The sequence below is a fragment of the Leopardus geoffroyi genome, chromosome A2, assembly GCF_018350155.1.
Source record: "Leopardus geoffroyi isolate Oge1 chromosome A2, O.geoffroyi_Oge1_pat1.0, whole genome shotgun sequence".
NCBI lineage: Eukaryota > Metazoa > Chordata > Mammalia > Carnivora > Felidae > Leopardus > Leopardus geoffroyi.
Window position 1 is genome coordinate 71592094 of NC_059331.1, and position 23368 is coordinate 71615461.

Genomic DNA, 23368 nt, shown 5'->3' on the forward strand with positions numbered 1-23368 from the left:
TATGGAGAAAAATCCACCATGAACGAGATGTCAAAATGTTAAATGAACTAACCATGCAGTGTCAGGGGCAGTGTTGTGCCCAGCCAAACTGGGGCTGGCAACAAAAGAAAAAGCCAATAATGCCAATTCTGTCTTTATTAAAATTTTTAATATTTTATTCATCATGGATTTTATTTTGGCATTCCTTTGATGTTTCAGAAGGCTGTATTAAAATATTATTTTTCTTCAACTATTGAGTCTTTTAGCACCCTTAAATTGTGAGCCCACGGCGAGTCCTCAGCCACCGCACCCTCGTTCCAACCTTGCCAACAGCCACTGGATTCGAAGAGCATTCCTTTGGCTAATCTTAATCTAATGACACCTTCCGTTTTGCTTCCTTTCATCTTCTGCCCACTCGCAGAAGGTCGTTATAGCCCAAGGGCCACCAAACTACCATATATCAGAAGCTGTATTGATAGTATTTAATATTAATCTGCATGTGATTTATTTTTGGCTTTGCAACTCAATCTTCTTCTCTACCAGAAATCCCTCAGGGGAAAATCGAACAGTACTAGAGTAAATTAGTAATGAAAAAAATACATGATTTTTAAAAATAGATTTCCAAACACTAGAAACCTTCAGGGTGTTTTGAAATAACGGCTTCATTTCTCACTCCAACACGTCTTCGAAGTAGAGTCACACTCCTCTTGTGTACGAGATGATCGCATGGTGGTGTGGCTGAGGCATATTTCAACCTTTCACCAACTGGGAGTCATGATCAGTAGGCAGTCTGCATGTGTAAAGCTGCTGGGAGGGTGCTTGTGCTTAACACTGGGCCTGACGCTCCTATCAAAGGTAGTGTGAGATGCAGGAAAGTACCCAGGCTTCAGGATCAAAAGACATTGATTCCTCATTTGTCGCTTATTACCAGGTACACTTCAACCTCCCTAAGTCTTGATTAATTACATTCTTTCAATAGAAATCACAACAGATTCTTCCCAGGGTTGTTGGAAAGAACAAATTGAATCACAGGGGGAAATGCTTTGAAAACTGCCAAAGGGCTCTACAAATAAAACAAGTTCTTTCCCTATGTATGTATGTATTTATTTATTTATATAATTTATTGTCAAATTGGTTTCCATTCAACACCCAGTGCTCATCCCAACAGGTGCCCTCCTCAGTGCCCATCACCCACTTTCCCCTCTCCCCCAGCCCCCCATCAACCCTCAGTTTGTTCTCAGTATTTAAGAGTCTCTTATGGTTTGTCTCCTTCCCTCTCTGTAACTTCCCCCCCTACCTCTCCCCCCTGGTCTTCTACTTAACAAGTTCTTTCCTTGATCCTGTGTGTGTGCAACTGTGGGGCTGATGAGGCCCTGCAGGGAGCTGAGGCTGACTTCTCCGTTAGAAGCCCAGAGAATATCTAGGTTGCATTTTTAGTGGCAGTATGTTATTCTAAAATACACTAACTATATAAAGAGGTGGTGAAAGGAAATCCTTAGAGGTCTTCACTGAAAAGTTCTTGCTTATAAAATGCAAAGTAATCATAAAGACTCATAGCAAGGCTTCCTGGGAAAGATAGGTGGACCTCAAACGCACCTAGCTAATTGCACAATATTTTCATTGACGTAGCAGTGTGGAAATAATGAAGAAGAAATGGCAAATGCTCCATAGAGAAGGTAATTGTTTCTTTAGGGGATGAAATAGTTGCACAAATTCCTAGAACCAAAGGGCCAATGTATCTTAACTAATTGGACTAGAAATTGGTCATCTCTGCTTTAAAAGTGTCCTAGCTATTGGAAGCCGGAATAGTCCCTTAATAGATCAAACTGGAAAACCAAAGAGATAAAAGTATCCTGTAGGGTTTTCATCTGTCAGATAAACAGATGCCATTTTTGAAGAGTAATTAATTAAAAAGCCCTCAATGGAAAGAAAGCCAGTTTTGTTGATTTCTCTGTCCTTGTGTGGTCAGCGACCAGGTGATGACAAAAACTTTTTGTCTTAAGTTTAAGACATATCTTAACTAAAGATATGTCATCTTTAGTTAAACTGATGACAATCGCTTGTGTCAAAAGAAAAATATTTATTGTTTACTGACTGCATCATAGGATGTGCCATGTTTGAACATGAAGTTAGAGATGGATCAGCTCCTATGTGACAAGGTTCTTGATTGGCATTAGGTTCATCTCTGGAAAACCATAACGCTCCAGAAGAACCCTCCAAGGAAAATATCACTGCTGTGAAGGAAAAAGCAGAAAAGCAGACAGGTGCTTACTTCTTTTTTTTTTTTAATTGTTTTTAGTGTTTATTTATTTTTGAGACAGAGACAGAGCATGAACGGGGGAGGGTCAGAGAGAGAGATTCACAGAATCTGAAACAGGCTCCAGGCTCTGAGCTGTCAGCACAGAGCCCGACGCGGGGCTCGAACTCACGGACCGTGAGATCATGACCTGAGCCGAAGTCGGACGCTTAACCGACTGAGCCACCCAGGCGCCCCCACAGGTGCTTACTTCTACTATGTACTCATCCCAGATCCCAAGAACGTAATTCCCTGAAGTGAAGGGTTTATTTGGTCTTGCATAGTGGTGTCTCCCAAACTGTTTGCCAATTGTAAACTAAAATATCTTAGTGAGTGAGCCTATTTTTAAATGTCAGTGCTTATCAGGCAGCATTTTAGAAACCCGAGTATTATGTAGAACCCATTATGGGAAAGTAACAGACACCAGCTATTGATTTAAATTATTTTTATTATACTGTTACTTAAAATACAGCAAACATTGTGACACACTGAGCAGAATCATCGTGTGCTCACACTGGGTTGCCTGGGCAATGAACAAGAAGGGACCAGGGGATTCATCTCCTCCCCCTCTGTCAGCAGCTGTCTTCCTCTGAGAGCAGGGCCTGGATTCCCCTTTGCAGACTACTCTGGAGACAGCTGGTACCCACTTCCCAGCTGGTGCTCTGAATACCCCATTGATGATGATTCGTATACCTGCCTTGTAAAGAGTAACACCCACATGGGGAAGGGTCCCTCCGTTGGGACACAAGCTCCACCGTGTGTCCATCAAAGTACACTGGCTTTGGCTTTCCTCTTCCTGGGGTGATGGGAAAAGGGCAACCCTGTGCCTTCTCTTATATTAATCTGGCCTCGTCAGTTTTTTCTTTCCTCAATAAACCCTATCCCTTATCTCTTTCCTTATGGAATTTGTCCTAAATTCTAATGGATGACAGATGGAAACTGTTGGGACCTAGTTCTTATGACAAACATGAAACTAGGTGAAAATGCCTTATGAGTTTCTACAACCAGGAAACTAAAACTTAAAACTTAAGTACAAGTATAAAAAATCATACTAACAACATTAATGTAACATACTAGCGGATTGTTGTTTGGGTGAAATGAAATCATCCAAATTGAGTTTAATAAAAGAGTAGCCTTAGTTTCAGTTGGATGTTCTATTTCTGTATTTTAACTTGAAAGATACTAATTTTAGAGAAGGCCTGTCTGGATAAGTTCAATGGCTAAAGTGATTTCATAACTTCAAGGCTTTTTCAGTAAATAGGTCTCCAATTTAGCCAAAATTCTGCCAGCAAGCAATTGTTGAGTGAAGAAATGTCACATGGTAATTCGTAAAGCTGACTAGTTCACCTTAAAATAAAGTCAGTATTGTGATGGTATTGAATCTATAATAAACGGGTGCTTAATCCATTTATTTCTGGCATTGCAAAAGGAAAAAAATCTTCATTGTAATTCTAGTAGTTGCTGCTAATGAATTGTTCATTAGCACAGAGCAAGATGGGCTAGACTGTATGCCGTGTACCTGCCTGGAATGAGAACCCAAGGCCAATTGCCCAGTTGGTGTGGGCTCTCTGAATTTTATGATTGCTGTACCGTGTGCTGTGTGAGAACTCACATTTTCCATCACTGTTCTCTAAAGCATGACAAAACATAAAACGTATGCGTGATTTGGCCTACGTTCTGCTCATTTATTCATTCATTCACTCATTCATTCAACCATCAAAAACACGAAGCACATATCGTGTGCCAGGCACTGTTCTAGGCAATTTGCACATCAGTGAACAAAATAGACAAGATCCTGGTCTGTGTGGAGCTCATCCTCTAGCAGGGGTAGACAGAAAACAAGAGATGTATTACTGAGTGAGCTTTATAGTGTGTTGGCAAATGATAAATGCACTTTAAAAAGGAGAGTAGAACAGGGCTTAGGGAGTGCCTGGGCTAGGATGGGGCAGGTGGTAGGGGTCAGGTGGGACCTCACTGAAAAGGTGAGAATGGAGAGAGCATTTGTGGGATGTGAGGGAGCAGCCAGAGCAGGTATCAGGGGGAGAAAATCCTCCAGGTGGGAATGGTCTGGTGTGTTTAAGAAACAGCGGGAAGTCACTGTGGCTGCACATGGTGAGTTAGGGTAGGAGAGAAGGGCGGATTAGTGAGGGCAAGGCTGTGTAAACTCCAAGAAACCACGGCAGCCGCTTTGGTTTTTACTCTGCATGGAAAGGGGAGCCACTGCAGCTTGTTGAGCCGGGGCATCACATGATCTGTCTTACAGTTTAGAAGGGTCACCCCAGAAGGATGGAGGTGCCTCCAACCAAGCTGGGGAAGCTGCCGGAAGAGCAGGTGTGGGGTTGAGGAGAGATAGGAGTTCAATCCTGACCCGATTAATTTGGGGACATCTGGCAGGCATCCAAGTGGAGGAGAAGCTGGGTACAAGAGTCTGGAGTTTGGGGGAGAGGTCTGCACTGGAGATAAAAATTTAGGAGCCAGTGAATACAGAGATGGCATTAAAGCCAAGGGACTGAATGAATAAGACAGAGTGGATGAAGCTAAGACAGAGAGTGGATGAAGCTAGAGAAAAATGGGGGACCAAAGATCGCAACTGGGGGCCCTCATGTCATGGAAGACATGTTCCCTGAAATCCTACAGGAGGCCTCAGGATAGAGTCATTCAGATGGTCCACACTACACTACAGTTACAAGTTATCATTCATTACTTACATGTTATGCCAGAAAACTCACAGTCCTATGACGCATCATCTGTGGTCCTCATTTGAGGAATCCTGCCCCTCAGAACTCAATCATAAGCAAGGTATTTCTTCAAACGGATGGAATAATGTGATTCTACAATCATGCTCACGGCTGACTTGCTCCAGACAAGTGATTTTCACATTTATGCCTTTGTTCTACTTTATCAACATATCAAAAATTATATTGAAAATGTTCTATGCCATAGAAAATGTAGAAAACCTAGAAATGGGAGTTTAAAAAATAAAGAGCAGCAGGGAGTCTGGATGGGTCAGTCGGTTAAGTGCCTGGCTCTGGCTCAGGTCATGATCTTGTGGTTCATGAGTTCGAGCCCCGTGTTGGGCTGTGTGCTGACAGCTCAGAGCTGGAGCCTGCTTTGGATTCTGTGTCTTCCTTGCTCTGCGCCCCTCCCCCGTTCACATTCTATCTCTCTCACTCTCAAAAATAAATAAACACTTAAAAATTATTTATCATAATTCATTATATCTTTAAGGTATTTTGATTTATAATAATTACTCTACTTAAAATAGAAGTTTTAACTCTAGAGATTTTTTTTTAATGTTTATTTGTTTTTGAGAGAGAGAGACAGAGAGAGACAGAGCGAGAGCAGGGGAGGGGCAGAGAGAGAGGAAGACAGAATCTGAAGCAGGCTCCAGGTTCTGAGCTGTCAGCACAGAACCAGACATGGACCTCGAACTCATGAACCATGAGATCATGACCTCAGCCGAAGTTGGATACCCAACCCCACTGAGCCACCCAGGCACCCTTACATTTAGAGGTTTTTAACCAGGGGAAATTAAAAATAATTTTAATTTATGGACATAATTCTGCTTAAAAGAAATTTGATAGTGTTAAAAAATTAAATACTTTATACATAAAAGTCGTATTTGGATATAAGTCTACGGGGGAATTGTGATAGAAATACTGTGGTAAGAGGAAGATGATTGATGTAAACTTTCTGACTGTGAAGGAAAAAATGTTCACGTGTTTTAAAAATGGATGATGTTGGGTATCAAATGGCGACTGTTTATGTTCCAATTTTCAGAATGCATTTCATATTTATCAAAGCAATGTAACCATTTTATTTTAGAATGTTAATATACAAATATATCAAAATCACATCCTTTGAAACTAAGTCGGAAAAGTTTTAGAAACTATTTAAAAAATATAAAAGGAAATACATCAGTTGTCAAACTCCATTCAGGGATCAACATAAGTTTCAAATGTCACAGTGATTTAAACGTCAGTGAGACCTGCATCAAGAGATCTCATCAGCGATGGAAAACTTCGTCCTCAGAAGCAGAACAAGCAATCTTGAGTCGGTTCTTTCTTTCTTTTGTAACATCCATTCCTACTGTTGCTGACCTGAAAACCTTGGTAAGAACTGATAACAAACCTTAGTCCTTGCCTGTGAGTCACACCAGGGAGTATCGACCACACTTAAGCATTAATCCCCCTCCGGATGATCTGTCCCACACATGTCTCACTGAGAGCAGAGGGCTATGCAAGTATAATGTCAAGGAGCAGTTAAAGGTCCCCTTAGCTCAGTGGCTTTGCATCGCCCCTACCCAGTGTGGCAGCTGCCCTCGTGAAGAACAGCTGAACATGAAGGTCCTTCCATCTTGACATCTTGCCTTGGCAGTCGCCCTCCCGTCTCAATTTTTACCCCTCCCACCACAAGTTGCCAAGCTTTGCTACATGTGGCTGCCCCGGCAACCAGCTCTCTTGTCTGCTCTTCTTGACTCTCCAGTTTGCAAGGAGGAAAGGGCATTGGTTTCTTTTTCCCACTGTCACTAACTCCTCCCCTCTCTTCTATCACTTATCCACGTTCTCCTCATTCCCAGTCCCCTTCCTGACCCCCTTCCTCTCTTCCAGCCGGACTCGGACTTTTGCCATCACCAATATCTCTTGCCGAGCAGCTGTGGGCAGAGGATGGGAGAAGAGGCGCTGAGGTGTACGTAACCGGCAAACAGTGAGCTCCTGCATCCGGGCCAGGATCCTGAACTGACCCCAGGTACAGGGTACGTGACCTTTGCCTCCATCTCCTCTTCTCTCTCTGTGGACTGTGGCCTTAGGCATTTAACTCCATCAGATGGGATGAAAGAGAAAGAGGGAGGTGGGTGGCCTAGTTAAAAATTGAAAGCACAGAAAGAGAGGATGCAGTGGGGAAGAAGGCTCTAGAAGACTTCACACAAACTATTTGTTGACATGGTCCCTTGAAGAGACAGAGGGTGACTGGGCATGCGATGGGGGTTCTTCAGAAATGGCAAAGTTCCATGACAAAAGGAGGGCACCTCAGGGAGCAGACGCGGTAGGTTGAATGTTGGGAAGAGGGCCAACATTCTAGAACACCAGTGTGCGTGGAATGGGGAGTGCTCTCCTAAGAGCTTTGGGAAGCAGGCCTGGGCTGACATTGCGACCCCGGGAAGGGGCCTTGCCCTGCCACGTGAAGGGCTGTAGCAGGTGCACAGAGCAGTTGGGGAAGGCTCCATCCTGTGAGAGGGGCGAGGTTTCCATGAAGGTGTGTTACTGAGCCCTTTGTCTCATTTCAAGCTTCATTTTATGTAAGTGAGGACTTGTTTATTCAGGCTAATTCATGATGCAGGGCTCCTGGGACCTTCCTGAAAATAAGCGGGTATCTTGGCTCTTTTCCACATGCCTCAAAAATGTTCCTCATAAGGGCACTCTCAAAAATGTTCCTCATAGGGGCACCTGGGTGGAAAGAACTCTCAAAAATGTTCCTCATAGGGGCACCTGGGTGGCTCAGTTGGTTAAGCGTCCAACTCTTGATTTTCGGCTCAGGTCATGATCTCATGGTTCATGAGTTCAGGCCCCACATTGGGCTCTGCACTAACAACATGGAGCCTGCTTGGGATTCTCTCTCTCTCCCTCTCTCTGCCCCTCCCCTGCTCTCACTCTGCCTCTCCTCTCTCTCTCTCTCTCTCTCTCAAAGTAAATAAACTTAAAAAGAAAAAGGGTTCCTCATATATCTGAAGGTATGTTACCATTTGGCATATTTCTCTTCTGAATTATACAGGTGTGACTATACACATAGAGGTATTTAGAAAATAATCTTTCTCTGCTTCTTTTAAAAATATAAAGATCAAAGGAGAAGCCGATCGGAGAGAGCCAATACTTTGGGTGAATAAAGAATATGTCAGAGAATCAGCCTCACCTGAGAAACCACTCACACCTTCCCAGGTCTTGCCCACTGGCACCCATGAGAGGTGCAGTCAGAATGTCCTTTCCCTCAGCTGGCATAGGTGGGACACATGTGGGCCAGTCTTCCTGAGTAGAGCTCCCAGCACATTCTTCTGAAGAAACATCCTTCTTCCAATTTCACATTCATGCCCTGACAAGGTTCGGTGAACTATGGGTCAAATGAGCTTCTAGAACCCACCTGCATGTCTTTTTTTCTTAAATGAGAAAGTTCATTTGGTTTTACAACCAACTTAGAATACAACCCATTGTAACAAAAGACTTATTATTTCTTCTAATTTGTTATAATTTACAATCGGTGGAATTATTTATCAATGTTTTTCCTGTATTATTTTTACATGTCAGAAGTCTGTACCTAAAATACTTTAAGTAGTATTTATTGCATGTGTAATTATATTGCATATGATGATTGATATTCTTTGCACATGTACTGTTCCAATTTATCGGTTGCTTTATTTGGAAAATTACAGTCTTGTCGCACTAAATGTTTTTCTAAAGGTGTTGTACTAGGCCCAGCAATTCAAGGTGTGTTTCATGGAAAAAGAATAGAGAAGCAGAAGATGACATTGATTTCAGCTTTGCTTTCTAAAGGAGACCAATTACAGCGCTAAAAATGCCAATTCCTAGCTATATTGTACAAAATAACAGAGTTTCGACATTATAAATAACCAAAATAGTTTCTCTGTGATTACATGGAGGAGAACTTTCCTATCTTATATTTCAAGAGAGTAATTTGATATCTGGGATTTTATTCCTGCAAGTAAAACTATAAATTTCTTTAAATTATTTCTAAACTTTTACATCAAGTAAAGAACCATAGTGATATTTTCAACAGACAGGCTCATGATTTAAATATGGCCAGAAGGATCTTTACATCAATTAATTTATATATATTTTTTCTCCTAATAAAAATAGTAGATGCTCAATGTAGAAAATTAAGAAAATTCAGATAATAATTCTACATGTTACAAAGAAAAAATGCATTTTTTTCGACTAACACGAACTATTTATATAAATCACTCAGGTCACAATCTTTGAGCGCAATAGATAGAACTCAAATTCACTTTAAAAATAAAATGAGTTGGGAATTAAAAGTAGATATTCATAAATAAATCCTGAGGGAAAAAGAAAGTTAAAATCAAACTGCAGACTATTAGATAAGACATTACATTAGACAGAATAATGAGATAGGGTTAAGTTTCTTCTTAAAAGAAAATCCTTGGCTTTATTTTTTGTGCACACACAGTTACTTTATGTACAATAAAGGGGGCGGGGGGGAAGGGGACAATGAGAGAATAGGCACAACTATACTGTAGTAGTAGTCAGAATGCGGTGAAACCAAATTGCAGTTTTCTGATTGAGAATGTCTTCCTGGTCCGGAGGAGCAGAGTTTCTGGAGGAAAGTAGCAGATTCCCTTTTCAGTAGACACCTTTGTCTGCTGGAACACACCGACTGTGCTTCATCTTCCATTTCCAGCTGTGCAGATGTGTCTGTTTTATTCATGGGCTGCCCATCAAATCAGAATCTGCCTCACTGACAAATTCTTTGCTTCGCAACAGGCTTTCAGCGCTTTTACTAAGTGACGTATGCTTCTTTTTTTTTTTTTTTTTTTTTACGTTTATCATTTTGAGAGAGAGCGAGCAAGAGAGATCAGGAAAGGGGCAGAGAGAGGGAAAGACAGAATCCCAAGCAGGCTCTGGGCTGCCAGGGAGGAGCTGGACGCAGGGGTCAAACTCACCAACCGTGAGACGGTGACCTGAGCTGAAATTAAGAGTGGGATGCTTAACCAACTGAGCCACCCAGGTCCCCCTAAATGTTGTATGCCTCTTAATCTTCCGTTGTACCATAGAACCATCCTGCCCCACCACCTTCACATTAAAATGATCGCTCTTGTCAGTCTTGACCCCTTCTTTGGGCTATTTGCCAGACCCCAGTCTCCTCCACTGTCGCTTCACAAAGAGGTACCAGCTCCCCGCTGAGCAGGTGACAAGCAGCCCCAGGAGCAGCAGAAGGAGGAGGCAGACCCTATGGAGCACAAAAATCCTTGGCTTTAAATATGATTATTAAACAAGAAACAATATTTGTTTAAGGATTCAATAAAATAGCCTAGAAGACACAAATAAATAAAAGACACTGTAAAGGAAAAACAGTGTTGGGGTGCCCGGGTGGCTCAGTCAGTTAAGCGTCCAACTCTGGATTTCCACTCAGATTGCGATCTCACGTTTCATGGGATCGAAACCTGTGCCAGGCTCTGCACTGACAGCACAGAGCCTGCTTGGGATTCTCTGTCTCCCTCTCTCTCCGCCCCTCCCCTCCTCACACCTTCTCTCTCTCTCTCTCTCTCTCAAAATAAATAAACATTTTTTTTAAAGATAAAGAAAAAATAGTGTTAAACATCAATAACTTGCTTTAAATAATGGAATTGTTTCATTTAAAAGCAGCCAATACCGGGGCGCCTGGGTGGTGCAGTCGGTTAAGCGTCCGACTTCAGCCAGGTCACGATCTCGCGGTCCGTGAGTTCGAGCCCCGCGTCGGGCTCTGGGCTGATGGCACAGAGCCTGGAGCCTGCTTCAGATTCTGTGTCTCCCTCTCTCTCTGCCCCTCCCCCGTTCATGCTCTGTCTCTCTCTGTCCCAAAAATAAATAAACGTTGAAAAAAAAAAAAAAAAAAGCAGCCAATACCAGTGTTTTGCTCACTCAAATTTCTAAGAGAACTGGCTTCATGTTTTTTAGTGCTGTTTTCACTGGTCCCTTCATTATTCCTGACAATTGCACCTTTACTTGAGATTCTGCCTTTGATCTGTGAAATGGCTGTCATTGTTCAAGTGATTCCTTTCCCTTCACGCTAGTTGGTCCAGTATTAAAATTGTCACTTCTGCTTTCCATTTGTGTTCCTCGGGTGTGTCTTTGTCCATCTCTGTGAAAAATATGTTTCTCTCCAATTTGTTTTACATGTTTTTTGAAAACAACATTTAGCTAGATTTTGTTTTCCAAACCCAATGCGAAAACCCATTCTCCTCTGAAGATGGAATTCGACCCTTTGGCACTTATCTTACTTAATGCAATTGCATTTCATGCTCGACTGTTGTATTGCTTTTTTGGGTTTTATTTTATTTTATTTTTGGATGTGTTGCATTTTATCTTTCCACTGACTTGGAAAATAACACTTTCTACTCATAGTCTATTTGAGAGCATCTTTCCTTAAAAATAGGGAGCCATTTCTTGCCCTGTCCATACTATCAATAAATCCTCAATGTCTCATATAAGGGGAAGAATTAATTGAGCTTGCTTTCATTTTTTTTCTTTTTTCTCTGCCTCTCAGATTGTGTTAGAATTATCTCAGATTTTAAAACCAGGGTGTTACAATTAGGTTTATCAGTCTGTAACTTCTCTTAAACCATTTTGACATTTTAATTACACGTAACCATCTAAACAGTAATTATTCACTGAGGACCTTACTTTGTTTCATTATTATCACTATTATCCACCGCATTTACCTTCTTGAGTATTTTTCATGTGACATGGGTGGTTTGCTCCCCTGAATACTCACACATCTCAGAATATGGTTATTTCCTAGTGTTGCCATGATAAATTGTCACAGTTTGGAATTCCTGGGCCACACTCTTTTCCCTAAAAACTCTATAGATCTTGTTTCGCTGTCTTAGCATAATTCCATTGCAGAGGAGATGAGCCACGGCCAGCAATCAACCAGGAGTTACTGCTTTTGTCCTTTATCTTTGAACATCTGAAGTTTTACCAGGATAAATTTAGGTGTGAGTCTCTTTTTGTTCTCAAGGTAAAAACCAAAATAAACCCTGATATCCCAAAAGTTTCTTCAATCTGAAGTCTCAAGGATTTCTTTTATGATTTCTTCAAAAAAATTTTAAGTTTATTTATTTTGAGAGAGACAGAGACAGCATGAGTGGGGGAGAGGCAGAAAGAGAGAGGGGGGAGAGAGAATCCCAAGCAGGCTCCGCGCTGCCAGCACAGAGCCCAATGCGGGGCTCAAACCCATGAAATGGTGAGATCATGACCTAAGCCAAAACCAAGAGTCAGATGCTAACCTGAGAGAGGCACCCAGGCACCCCAACTTCTATTATTTTTTTAGTTGTTTGAAGTTTTTTTCTCCATTTGGTCTATTTCTTCACTGTGAATTTTCTTATTTCGTATTTCAACTCCAATATTTTATTCACTGGTATTTTAGTTTCCATCTAAATCTCTTCTTCCGGAACATCTGGAAGGTTGCAAGGTTGGAAAGCAGGCAGGGAGAAATGCATGTGGCTTTAGCTGTTTTGCAGATTAGCATCACTCTGAGGGCAGGGGTGGCCTCATAGCCCAGGGCTGCTGCTGGTGGTGCTCAAAAGGCTCCCAAAGAGTCTGGATTCCCAGCACCTTCACCCCTGGCACTCTTGGGTTGTTTGCGGACTCCCCAGATCCATCTTTCTGTGGCCCCTGAACCTCTGTGTCATGAATCTTCTCTTGGTAACTGAGATCAAGCTGCTGGCCTTGGCCTGCTGTACACAGAACTCTCAGTCACCATCTTGGGTGATTTCCTTTCTTTCTTCCCCAGATATGCATTCCATGAAGAAGTATGTTCTGGATGCCTTTGCAGAGTTCTGACCTGCAATGGGGCTTCCAGAGCATCTCCTGCCTTTGCGCCCCTTCTCTGGAAATGTCTTCGGGACACACCACCCCTCCCTTTTCTTCTGGAAGTCTCTGGCCATAACTTTTACACTTTGAAGCTTTGGTTATGGTTGTTTCCTTCCCTCTTGCCACCACATATCCCAGTGAAATATTTGCAGCTTTTTGACCAAGGATTCCTACTTCAGGTGATATGAAAAATGGCAGAGATCATGTTAGTGATCTTAGGTTTTTTTGTTTTTTTGTTTTTTTGTGTTTTTATTTTACCTTTTATCCAGGAAGTCCATAAATGGTCTTTGCATATGGCCTCCAAAATGCTCGAAATAGCTTAAAGAAACATGAATGATACCGTTATTCATGGCCCATGTTCAGAGATAATCTAAAGCAAAGAAAATAAGTTGCAGAATGGGTTTCCACTTATTTTCACTGGGACTCAGACCCTGCTTTTCCCAGATTCAGGAGTGCTTTAGTCCTGTGGCTCTGTTCTTTCTGACACCTCTGGGGTAGCATTGTGAGAAGCAAAATGTCAAAAGATAGTCACATATTTATTAATTCCTATGGAAGTGAAAGGGTTGGTGTCCAAGCCCCATCTTTCAATCTCTCCTATCCTGTTTTTTATTCTTCTTCTTCACTACTCTCTATACCTCAGTCGTCTTCTTTGAGGAAGGATTTGACACACGAGATCCCAAATTTACTTTGAGGAGTGCCTTTTTTTCTTGCCATCAACTAATAGGGCTAAGGATCCTTCTACCATTTACAGATTATTTCTCTGAGACATCTTAATTGAGCCCATTCCTTTTGTTACCTGCATTTTGTCCATGGATCTCCAATGGCTCCACCATGAGAGAAGAACTCACGTGGGATGGCCAACTTCTACAACAGAATCTAGAAATCTTCTCATAGCTCCTGTCCTTTCAATGGTATTACAGTGTGCAGCTGTGTCCTATCTCTTAGACGTGCAAAACTGATGTCTGGTTTGCATTAACTAATTACTTGCCAGAACAGCACATGTTAGCATGCAAGGCTGACTGGACAACCACCCCAGAACACATATGTTCTTTTTTCCACTGACCTCCATTTATTTAAGAGGATGGTGACTCTGCTTTTCCTAGTCCTGAAAATGCCCTTCTGTCTTCCTCTTCTTACCAGGAACCCAGTTTAGAATAGAAACCTGTGGGGCGCCTGGGTGGCACAGTCGGTTAAGCGTCCAACTTCAGCCAGGTCATGATCTCGCGGTCTGTGAGTTCGAGCCCCGCGTCGGGCTCTGGGCTGATGGCTCAGAGCCTGGAGCCTGTTTCCGATTCTGTGTCTCCCTCTCTCTCTGCCCCTCCCCCGTTCATGCTCTGTCTCTCTCTGTCCCAAAAATAAATAAACGTTGAAAAAAAATTTTTTTTTAAAAAAGAATAGAAACCTGAGGTCAGATAATTAAAGATTTGTAATAATGGGATGGATTTTTACCAACCTTCTATAGTCTTCAGGGACCCCCACTCTTGTGCTGATGGTCCATGATGCTGAATTGTGGATTTACAGTTCTTTAGAAGTGTTTCTAGAAAAATCCAGGTATCAACAAATGCAGCTAAATGAATCCAATGTGATGACCAACTGCCATGGAGTAAGCCTAGTTCTTTAACTCCTGAAGCTGAATCCTCTCGGGAAAATGATAGTGAAAATTTCTCTTCGCAGGAGATTTCATTTAGCTGCCTTTGTCTTATTTTCATCAGGATTTCCCAGCACCAGGCAGAGTACTTTTTCCTCTTACCATTCTCCATAGCCTAAGGTTTCTAATTAAAGCAATGGATCATTCACACTGCTCTTCAGAAAGCCTATAGAGAACAGGGTGCAGCCATTTCAAAATGGGTTTTTGTACACAGCCTTGCAATTGTACATAAATACTGCTCAATTATATTGAGACACTCGTAGACATTTATTTCTTTTCCTCTTCAAAGAAAGAGCAAACATTTAGTGAGCCATAGCATGATTTGGAAGACAAACATTTTACATAAATTGGAAAAAAAATCTCTAATAACATACACCATTCTTGTTCATCTCATTTTTCTTAATTTTCTACAATCAGCATGTACTATTTCTGTTAAGAGATAAGAGATACAAAAATAAATTGGCCTAAAAATCTTTGTAGCTGTCTTTAAGCCACAAGTCTGCTGAATGAAATTAGCCCTATAGCTCTTTAGTTATTGATAGAAAAGATTAGAACTATTTCAGTGAGAGAAACAGTGCCTTATAGTTTTGAACCTTGAAACATGGAGACAACCTGGAGTGCTAAGGAAAGGGATCTGAATTCTGAGGTACATACTACAGTGGGGAAGAATGTAAGTCTTGGAAAAAGATTCTGATTATGTAACCCAATTATTAATGCAAGACATGCTTTTAGATAAGCTTTTTTCATCAAATTCATTTTCAACGAGATAGCTGGGTTTAAAAAAACCCGACTTACTTTTTACTCTAAAAGCACTGCAAAAAGTAGCTGCATATCTATATCATTAAAAGAGTTATTTGACTTGTTACAGGTACCATTCTGGGACTTCCAGCAGGCACTATGATCCTGAGCACCCCTCAGTTGGGACACAAGGGAGGAGACACCAGTCAGGGTGACAGAATGGGAGGACATCACATGCCGGAGCCACAATTGGCACGTTGTGAGTGCAGGCCAAGTCCAGGCAGCCTGCACAGACCTCTCTCATCACTAGCCATCTCTGGGTGGAGATCCTGGGAAACGCTCTCACCTCTCAGGGTTCAGTTGTTCCTTCAGTAGAATGAGGAGCAGGGATACATGAATTAGGCTCTTCTGTCTTTAAGTGTGATTCTATTCTGTGGTCCTCGGGGATACTTCTAAGTGGCCAGTGTGCCACAAAGATCCAAAGCCTATTTTTCAAGGCCAGGGTCCTCCAGAGTTCTCAGACCTTGGCTGGGCCCCTTCTCACACGCACACACACACACACGCACACACACACACACGCACATTGTCTTCGGCATCCGCTGCGAAGTGAGTTCTGATCACACTCACTGGGTAGCTAAAACGCTCTGACATGACTTTAACTGGTAAGGGGTATAAGAGAGGAACAGAGGAATGGGGGAAAGGGGTTCTGAAAGGGGACACAAAGCTGAGATGGAAGATTTGTCTTCCTTTTCACCCCTTTTCCAGCACCCCTGCAACACCACATGGTGACCAGTATACTCTCCGGGGAGCTGATATCACCGCAGAATTTGGTTGTTTCCTGATTTTGCCTTGTGAGAATCAAATACATGTCATAAATACTGTCTACCATCTTACAGTTGGCCAGATGGATACTGGGTAAAAATCTGAGGCTACAAGGATGAATCCTTAGACTTTGTCCTCGAAGTCTTAATCAGGGGCAGAAAGAGGAACGCACCTGACCAACCTGAACGCAGTATTGATGGTACCAAGGTCAAGATGGGGAAGCTCAGCAGACAGCCTGGGAGCTGAGGAATGAAGGCCAGTGGGGCTCTGCCAGGCTTACTGGACCAAGGTGAGTAGGAAGGCATGGAAACACATCTGAGTGTGGCACGTGCCGGGAAGACAGGCTGCTGTGTGTGCCTGGTTGTAAGGCACTTGTGGGAAGGGACCAGAGAGATAAACCTGAGAAGACAGGCAGAACTCTGGAAATAAAAGGCTTTGGATGATGAGCTAAGAAGTCCGGAATTCATCCCTAGACAGCAGTGATTCTCAGCCATGTCAAATCCAGTGACCCTTTTTATAATAAATACTGTGTAATGCCTCCTATCTAGTGTATTCCGAAATGAAATTTGTATTACAATAACTTAACGAAAAGCATAATGAAAGATTACATAAAAAGGGAAAATCACTGTAATGCGCTAGCTATGACACGAAGGAGACCGTAAAAGGAAAATGCATTTTCAATATGTAAATGCCTGAACCTCACTAAAATAGCAGACATAATGCAGTGGCTGGAGGTTTGTACCTATACGTGGAATCGCCAAGGACATGGCAGCTACAAATATACATGATACAGGGGCGGGTTCTAGTGACTCAAGGACTTCACTGTCATCAGTGCTGGATCTTCTGAAATGTCAAACAACCCGTGGAGGAGTGCTGAACACAAAGTCCAATGGTCTCTTGATTTCCTTAGGATTTTCAGTTCCGGCCAGCAGAATACATGAAATCCATGCAAGAATGTTTTGTGTGTCTTTGTAAATTGTAATTGGTCCCAAGTCCAAATACTTATATAAACAGCGTTTTCAACTATAGGAATGTTTGGTGAGACATTCAGAAGTCACGCTGCAGGTGGGACTGTTACTTCTCAGAGAGAACACCTCTCTGTGTGTCTGGGGGACCTAGACATGCCTCTTTGGGGGCCGAGGTGAGTGGCTGTGAAAGTGAGCGGCTGTGAAGACTGTGGCACAACCAGGGGAGCCTCTGAGAGGCACAGGGGTGCCCTAGAGAAAGAGTGAATTTGAAACCGCAGCCCTGTTCAGAGGAAACTAACTACAGATTATATTGGTTACATTGGCACCACCAGCCAGGTCAGAGCTCTTCTGCCCTTGCCCTCTCCTCCTCTGTCCTGCTTCAACTCTGGAAAAGTCTAGTGAGTAGGGGGAGGAATGCAGAAAAGCTGAAGTGTCAGAAAAATTCATTATCCCCTTGGGAAGAGTTAGACCGCTTAATACCACATATAAGATTAATTCCAAGAGGATAAAAAACATCTAAAAACAAAAAGTAAAACTGTAAAAGAACTAGTTGAAAATATTGTTAAATACTTTTAGAATCATGGGTTAGAGAAAGTCTTCAAAATCGAGATGTCACAAAAATGTACAGAGTTGACCACATGAAGCTTTAAAATCCCTCTGTGTTGTGAGATACCCACACCAGAGACAAATGACAGAGTTGTAGAAACTAATTGCAAAATATATTACAAATACAAATATCCTGGGGAAAGTGGGTGATGGGCATGGAGAAGGGCACCTGTTGGGATGAGCACTGGGTGTTGTATGGAAACCATTCTGACAATAAATTATATTTAATATTAAAAAAAAACAAATAAAAATATCCTGAAAATATAATGATGGTTTCTGAACAGCAAGGATAAGAAACAGAAAGCAATTCCTTAGAAAAATCTAAGAAAAGTGAATAGGCAATTCTCCAAAGGAGAAATACAGACACAAAATTTGACAGAGGTAGCACTAGAAACTAATGGAGAAGAAAAGGTCTCTTTAGTTAGTGTTGTTACGTCAATTAGTTATACACACGGAAAAAAGGAAATTCGATGGCTAACACGTATTATAAGAAAAACTAATTTCCAAGTGAATAACTCCTTACATGAAGAAAAGAAAATGTTAAAGTACTTAGAAGAAAATACGATTTAACACTTATGTTTTAATAACCTTGGGGCAGAAGGGGATTTCCTTAAAACACAAAAACTACTTGATACAAAGCCAAAATTTTACAAATGTGATTATATGCTTTTTAAATGTTTATTTTTGAGAAAGAGAGAGAGAGAGAGAGAGAGCAGGGGAGGGGCAGAGAGAGAGGAAAGACAGAATCCCACGCAGGCCCCTCACTGCCAGTGCAGAGCCACACATGGGGTTCAATCTCATGAACTGGAAGATCATGACCTGAGCTAAAACCCAGAGTCAGAGGCTTAACCGACTGAGCCACCCAGGCACCCCAAATATGATTATGTTTTTAAAAATTGTTTTCCTCAAAACCATCACTTTACAAAGAACTATGAAAAAGACAAGCGACAAGTTGGGCAATATGTTTGCAACATGCGTAATTGAGGCAGTGTTAGTTTACAGGATGTATAAAGTCATCTTATACAAATTAATAATCAAAAAGATACTCAACTTCTAACAATATTGACAACAAATGGGTAAAAGAAATGATCTGACAGTTTGCAAAAGTGTCCAGATGACTCACACACATCTGAAAAATTTTCAACCATGTAAGTAATCAGGGAAAAGCAATTAAAATCATAAGGCGGTATCTTTGTACACTTTTAAGATTGGCAATATTTGAAGCGTCTGAATAGACCAGGTATTTGTGATGCGGGGAGAGTCAGAACCTTTCATGCAGTGCTGTTGAGAAAATACATTAGTAGAAAAATTGGGGGCTGAAGTTTGTCAGTGTCTATTAAAGTTGAAAAAGGCTTAACAAAGAAATATAGTCTCAAATTATGATAAGATGTTCAACTTAGCCAGTAACCAGAGAAATGCAAATAATGCCCAGTATACGTCACCAGTGCAAAATCGATAATATTCAATGTTGTCAAGGAATAAGATAGTATTTATCAACATTTAAAAACTGTGTCGTTGGGGTAGCTGGGTGTCTCAGTTGGTTAAGCATCCGACTGCGGCTCAGGTCATGATCTCGCCGTTCGTGAGTTTGAGCCCCGCGTCGGTCTCTGTGCTGACAGCTCAGAGCCTGGAGCCTGCTTCGGATTCTGTGTCTCCCTCTCTCTCTGCCCCTCCCCCGCTCTTGCTCTGTCTCTCTTCCTCTTTCTCAAAAATAAATAAACATTAGGTTTTTTTTTTATTGTGTATCGTGAGTCCGGCAATTCTACTTAATAGATCTCTATCTGTGAGAATAAGTGTACAGAAAGCAGGGTAAAGATTTTCATTGCAGCATTGTTTCTAACCATGAAAACCTGGAGACATGATATATGTTTATCTACAGGAATGTGCTTGAATGGATTATTGTGCCTCCATACTGTAGAATAATCTGTACAAGTTAAAGAAAAATGATGTAAATTTATAATGATATGAAAAAAAACCCTCCATGATTCATTAAGTATAGAAGTAAATTTCATAACAATATAAACAAATAATCCCATGTATGTAAGGAATAAAAATTATATACATACACTTATACACACAAACACACATAAATGTATACAAACATGTACATTGAGGAAATTGACTGAGAAATACCACAAATTAGTTAACAGGTTTCTTCTTTGTTAGAGGATAAGACTAGGACATGATCAGAAGTTTTACTTTGTGCTCTATGTTTTTTTACATGTTACATGAGAAAATGTTGATGTATTTCTTGTGCAAACATTCAACAAGGACTTAAAAATTGGCAATCATGGTTTTTATGTGGATATTGTGTATGGGTCCTCCTCTCTTCCTGACCTCTCAACGTTAGAGTGTCCCAGTGCTCACATATGCAATCTGTTCTTTCTTAGCCAACTATTATTTCCTACACATTCACAATTAATTCCATGGCTTTGTTGACAAGTCTTACCTTTAGCTCCAACCTCCAACTTGGCCCTGAATTGTTGAGTCTTACAAACAGTTGTGTACTCAGTATTGAATATCTGAAAGTATCTGTATCTTCAAAAACAAAGCTATTTATTTAACTTTTTCTCTTCAAACCTTCTCTTCCCACTGACATCCCCATGTCAAGAAATGGCACCTCCATTCATCAATTTGCTCAGGTCAAAACCTTAGGGCCACTCTTGTCCTCTTTTTCTTTCAAACCTTGACTTCAACCCATCAGACAATTCAGTTGACCTTCAGAACAAACCCAAATACACTGTTTCCAGGGCTTAGACTCCAGGCCAAACCACATTATTTCTCACCTGGACTATCACAATAGCCTCACAAAACGGGTCTTCCTACCTCCAGTTCTGCCCCACCTGCGGTCCATCCTCCACCCAGCTGTCAAGGGATCCTTCTAAAATCCAAATGCAATCATTCTCCTCCTCAAAAGCCTTCAAATCGCTTATCAAGGCTGATGGCATCTTACAAGAAGTCACCCCTGACTAACACCTCCTTTCAGCCTCTTCTCCCACCACTCTCCCCCTTCGTTATCCCTTGCGATTCCACTACGTTGGCAAACTAGCTGTTCTTTGTGTACAGAGGGGCCTGTGTTGCAACCTCTGCTCTACTCTGCGCCTGAAGCTCTTCCCTCATATGTATGGGCATTCTTTTCTTCCTTCATTCAAAAGTTTGCTCTAAACTCACCTCCTCAGAGATGCCTTTTCACATTACCCTAACTAAGAAATAATCTCTCATCCCTCTCAAGTCTATCTTTTTTTCTTCATGGCACTTATTGTTACTGATGATGGATTACACATGAGGGGAGGAATTTTCTGCAGAGTTCAGTCAAATCCTTATCACTAGAACAGCATGTTGAATGAACTAGTTAGAACTCCTTGATAACAAAATGTTTTATTTGAATTAATGCCTTCTCGATTCTCCTTAGGAATAAAAATGACAGATTTTTAATAATTTCTCTTTTTGAAGTGAGCCTTTTGCTTTGATTTTTAAAATTTGCGTCTTTTATTTTTATGTATTAAATTTTTAAGTTTAAAAATTGTATTTTTGTTATATATATAATGGAATATTACTCAGCAACCAAAAAGAATGAAATTTTGTCATTTGCAACAACATGGATGGAACTAGAGGGTATTATGCTAAGTGAAATAAGTCAGTCAGAGAAAGATAAATATCATATGATTTCACAGATGTGGAATTTAAGAAACAAAACAAATGAACATAAGGGAAGGTAGGAAGAATAAGATAAAGTGAGAGAGGCAATAAATACAGAGAACAAACAGGGCTGCTGGAGGGGAGGTGGGTGGGGGGATGGGCTAAATGGCTGATGGGCATGAAGGGGGGCACTTGCTGGGATGAGCACTGGGTGTTAAATGTAAGTGATGAATCACTAAATTCTACTCCTGAAATCATTGTTACACTATATGTTAACTACCTTGAATTTAAACAGAACTTAAAAATTAAAAAAAAAGAGAGAGGCAGTGCTTCATTGTAACAGTTCAGGTTAAAATGTTATTATTGTCTCAGCACTGGATTTCAGTTAGGCCATCACAATCGTGGATCACACAATTATGATTATCACCATCCTGGGGATTCTCTTTACTTCTCTGCTATTGAATCTTGTGTTTCTTGTCTTTAATGAAGTCCTCTTTCTTAGTTACTTCCTTATTTTGGTGGAGCACATCCTCTAGTAGCCTCCTGAGAAAGGGTGGGCAGGAGGTAAATTTTTTTGAGAATCGGGCTTGTCTGAAAGCATCTTTGTTCTTTATTCTATCTGTTCCATGGATGTTGGCTTAACAAACTGTAGAGCTCCAAGTTGGGCATAAATGTTCCTGGAGAAATCCTGTAGGACCCTTCTTTTGTCTTCTAACTTGTAGTGTCGCTGTCAGAACAACCACAGTCATTCTGATTTTTATTCCCTTATTTATGAATTTATGACTTGTGTTCTCTTTCTCTCTCTCTTTCCCCGTTGCTGTCTCTCTCTCTGTCTCTCTCTCTGTTTCTCTGTATAGAATGTCCTTCTATCACTCTGTGCATCTATCTCTGTTTCTGTCTGAAGGATGTTCTCATTGTCCACAGGACTCAGGAACTTCACAGTGATGCACTATTTGGGTCTAATTTCATCTATTTGACTTCATCTCTCATCCTCTGTCCTGGAGAAATTGTGAGTTATTTCATCGACAATTTCTTCTCCTTTTCCATTTTGTCCCTCTCCCTTTCTGCAATTCCAATTATTTAGATATTGGACACTATACACTGCCTATTTTCTCATCATTTCTTTCCATTTTTGAGTCTTTTCCCTATATTTTCTAGATATTCTCTCAACATTATTTTCTAACACTTCTTTTGTGTTTTTCATTTCTACCAGCATAATTTAATTTCTTCAATTTCCTATTTTTTTTAAGATTTATTTATTTTTGAGAGAGAGAGACAGAGAGCAAGCGTGGGAGGGGCAGAGAGAGAGGGAGACGGAATCTGAAGGAGGCTCCAGGCTCTGAGCTGTCAGCACAGAGCCTGACACGGGTCTCAACCCACGAACCAGGATATCATGACCTGAGCCAAAGTCAGATGCTTAACAGACTGAGCTACCCCAGGTGCCCCCTCAATTTCCTATTTTTAAAATAACATTTCATTCTCTCTTCATTGACTTTGTCTGTTATGCCACTGAGAATAATAACTTCTTTTTACGGTTCTTTTTCCCTGGGTAGTTTCTGTTTCTCTGTCTTTCATATACATGGTCCTTCCCTTGTACAAATGGCAGTTCTTGGAGGCATGCTCAAAATTAAGGGAGGGGGAAAAAAGCTTCAAATGGAAGCTCTAAACCTGTGCTGACAGGGTGGTCTGTCAACTTTGGACTTCGCTTTACGGTATTTGGGTGCTCATTGCCTGGACAACCCTGATATCAATATTTTCGGGTCTGTTCTGAGTACAGAATGGCATCTCCCCTGAAAAGTAAAGGTTTAGCTGTCAGCTCTCTGGAGGCTGGGAGGAGAACGTGGCTCAGGAGTCAGCCCTCTGCAGACATGCAATCATTTCACCACCCTGGTTTGGGTTAAGGTCCAAAGGCTCTCCCCAGTATTCCCAGTACAGAGTGCCTTTTACAGTTGCTAGGGTTTTCACTCCCAGATATATGTTGGTTGGGGTGAGGCGAACAGGAGGGGCAGCTGCCTAGTGAATGGGGTGGGGAGCTACAGATGAATTTCCCAAGTAACCTATGCGACCC

The 23368-nt window shown here is 41.4% G+C and overlaps 1 long non-coding RNA gene across 3 annotated transcripts in view; it reads left to right on the forward strand.

Annotated features, from left to right (window-relative positions):
- The window catches only part of LOC123606238, a 113637-nt gene that overhangs the window by 51478 nt on the left and 38791 nt on the right, over nucleotides 1–23368 (forward strand). The window contains exons 3-4 of one of the 3 annotated variants that reach the window (XR_006716181.1): nucleotides 6886–7031; nucleotides 16162–18404. This is a non-coding gene — a long non-coding RNA (uncharacterized LOC123606238). Of the gene's footprint in view, nucleotides 1–6885; nucleotides 7032–8112; nucleotides 9320–16161; nucleotides 18405–23368 lie in introns of those variants that run through there. The other 2 variants (XR_006716182.1, XR_006716183.1) reach the window with 2 other exon arrangements.